Below are 3545 nucleotides of genomic sequence, written 5' to 3'. Positions count from 1 at the left end.
AGAGGCGTGTTCCTCTGGCAGCAATAGATCAAGAAATAGTTGGTTGTTATTCTCAAGCAGGTGGATGGGTGTGTTTGTCATTGCAGTGGCTTTTTCTATTATTTCTCAAACCTTTAGCACTTGTTTCCAATCACCATACTTACACATCTGTTCAGATACCCATCATGCTCAGGGACCAGCCATTCACAATAGTGTATAATTCATTCATTCACTCACTCATTGACTGCACCCTCTCCCTGCAGGAAGCAGGCCACGGTAGGTACCTAGGATATGGTGGTTCACAGTTTTGTTCTCAGGAAGTTCAGGTGTCATGGGGAAGACAGACAAGAAAACAAGAGGGGCAGCCTTGCAATGGCAAGCCTTGAGAGGCAAGAGGTGCCATGTTCTGGGATCCCTAGTATCTCAGAATCCAGACTTCAGCAAACTTCCCCAAAACAGCCCCACCTACCCATACCTGTCAGATGGGTAGGAGCAGGTGGCGGGGACAGGACAAAGGGAATGCAGGGGGTCCCAGACAAAACAGCACTTGCAAAACCTGGAGGCCAGGTAAAAGTTTGCAGTTTTCCATTGAGACCTGGCTTATGCACAGAAGTAAGTTCCAGGAGGGCAAGCTCTCTGTTTCAACTCGGGGTCCCTAGCACTTGCCTAGTGCTAGCCAGGGCCTGCCCCTTTAAAAGACGTTAAATATGCCTGCCTAAATGAAGCCTGTGCTTTGCAGTCAGCCATAATGATGAAGAGTAGGCCTCCTCCTTCCTACCAGTTCCCTGCATTCTCTACCCCTTCTGCCTGTGTCAAAAGCTTCATCCACAACCTCTGATATTCACCATTTACGCCGAAGTCTGAGTTAAAGCATGCCAAACACCCTGCTTTTGAAACATTTCCCCTACAAATGTATGGGTCCTCCCAAGATTCATATATTCAAGCCCTAACCTCCAATGTGATGGTATTTGGAGGAGGGGATTTAGGGAGGTGATTTGGTTTAGGTGAGGTCATGAGGTGGGACCCCATAATGGGATTAGTGTCCTGATAAGAAGAGGAAGAGAGACCAGAGCTCTCCCTCCCAGCTGTGTGAGGACACAGAGAAAATGGATATTAGCAAGCCAGGAAGAAGGCCCTCACCAAAAACTGGCACCTTGATCTTGAGTTTCCCAGCCTCTCCACAACTGTGAGAAACACCTGTGATTTAAGCCACATCAGTCTATGGTCATCTGTTACAGCAGCCCAAGCTGACTAGGACAAGGACTTACGGGCTTGGAAAGCTGGCAGGCCTCCCCACCAGGCAAGGCACCTTTCTAGAACATTTGTTCATGTCCTTTCCCCGTACATTAGCCATCAGGCTCACGAGTACCCACCCAGTGCTCCCTCTCATTTGGAAGCACTGGATCCGAGACCACAGTAGGATAGTTTAGTTAATGGCCTGGGCCAGAATCAGCTTGCTTTGTTCCAATCCCAATTTCGAAGTAACAGTCAGCTCCCCCAACACACACACATACACACAGTGGGGCCAGTCCTCAGGAAAATAGAGGAACACAGCTAGGGCTGAATCCAAAGCTGAGGAGGGAGTGGACAGACCCAGGGATGCCATAGCCAGAATGGAGCCGTGGGTTCTGGGCTTAGCAGAAGGTTGGGGCCAGTGGGATGAGGAGGGAGCCAGTGTAGGAGGAATCCCCTTGAGGCCCTTCATGAGACTCTAGGTCCATCACTCCATAAGTCCTCAGCAGCTGCCCAGTGCTGTCATCCATGTGGCAAACATCTTAGAAGCACCTACTATGCTGCTGTGGGCCGTGCGCTGATCCCTGATCAAACAGACAAATGGTCTCACTCTGCACTGTCCTTTCAGATTTATAAAAAATATTTTTGCATACATACAAATGTACCCACCGGAAAAAAAAAAAGTGAGTTTCCAATGTACTTTTAAAAAATGCAATCATGGGGCCGAGCGCTGTCGCTCATGCCTGTAATCCCAGCAATTTGGGAGGCCAAGCCGGGCAGATCACAAGGTCAAGAGATCGAGACCATCCTGGCCAACACGGTGAAACCCCGTCTCTACTAAAAATACAAAAATTAGCCAGGCATGGTGGCAGGCGCCTGTAGTCTCAGCTACTCGGGAGGCTGAGGCAGGAGAATCACTTGAACGAGGAAGCAGAGGCTGCAGTGAGCCAAGATCATGCCACTGCACTCCAGCATGGCAACAGAGTGAGACTCCGTCTCAAAAAAAAAAAAAAAAAAAAAAAAAAAGCAATCATTCTGTACTGTTTACTCAGCAACTTAGTTTCTACACCAATTTTTTTAGCTCTATCCATGTTGATAAAGGAAGTGCATTCCTTTCAACTTCTCTACATACGTCATCATATAAATATGCTGCTTTTTACTTAGCCAGGCCCCACTGATGGACAATTAAGCTTTCAGCTTTTAGCACTCACTCAGGGGAGAGAGACTCCTCATACAGGGTGATGTGTGCAGTGCTAGTGATGCACACATCGTATGGAAGAAGTGCCAGCTCCCTGGCTGACGGGCACCCCTGCACACACACCTCCTCCCCATCTCAGAAAATGCCTGAAAGACAAAATTGAAGCTGTTGGGGGGATAGAGTCAACCAGAAAGTCACACAGATGTCTTACTTCCTGATCTCCAAGAGCCTTCCAGAGTTTGCTCCCTACTGGACTGGAGCAGGGCAAGGGCCAGGAGACTCTCCTCTCCATTATCCCCAGGACCTAAGGACAGCTATATCCCTTATCTGATGTAAGACTTCTTGGAAAAAAAAAACAAAAACAAAAACTTTTACTATATCTAAAGTCAAGATTCATGTTATAAATCAATAGCTTTGGAGCTGGGCACGTGGCACACACCTGCAGTCCCAGCTATGTGGGAGGCTGAGGTGGGAGGATCACTTGAGCTCAGGAGTTTGAGACCAGCCTGGACAATATAGTGAGACCCTGTCTCTAAAACAAACTCACAAAAAGGCTTTACTACAATTTTTGTCGGCCTGGATTGAAGTTGAGTTCTTCCAAAGAGAATGTGTGTTGCTTCTGCCAGTCACGGGAGGCATCCTGCCTGGTGAGCCAGAAAACGCTTCATGGAGCAGGTGAAGTTGAGTCTTGAAAGATGAGTAAGTGTGTACAGCAGGACAGGGTGGAGAAGAGAACTGCAGGCATACAGCAGGTGCTCAAAAAATAGATGCACAATACCTCTGGGGACCTGGCAAGGGAAGAGGGAGTGGAAGCTGCCCTAACATGCACCCATGGGAACTTAGCCACTGCCCCACTCAGAGACCCCACTGACGCTGGAGCCCCATTGCTTGTGCACTCAAGACGCTTGATTCTCTGCACCTGGATTTTCCCTGCAAAATGGGCTTTGGGTTGGAAAGTAATTACTTATCCAGCAGGAATGAGAGTGGGAGGGACGGGGATTGATAAGTTTCAAGTTGGAAATGACTCGTCACTCCTGTAACTGGTTTGCTGTGCTGGGAAGACACCCGTCATCCCTATAGGAAAAGGAAAAATGACACACGGGACAGTAAAAGGAGCACAGGACACTCTTTGTCC

This window comes from Piliocolobus tephrosceles, chromosome 13 (assembly GCF_002776525.5).
Source record: "Piliocolobus tephrosceles isolate RC106 chromosome 13, ASM277652v3, whole genome shotgun sequence".
Taxonomy (NCBI): Eukaryota; Metazoa; Chordata; class Mammalia; order Primates; family Cercopithecidae; genus Piliocolobus; species Piliocolobus tephrosceles.
Note: the sequence above shows the minus strand (reverse complement) of the source record.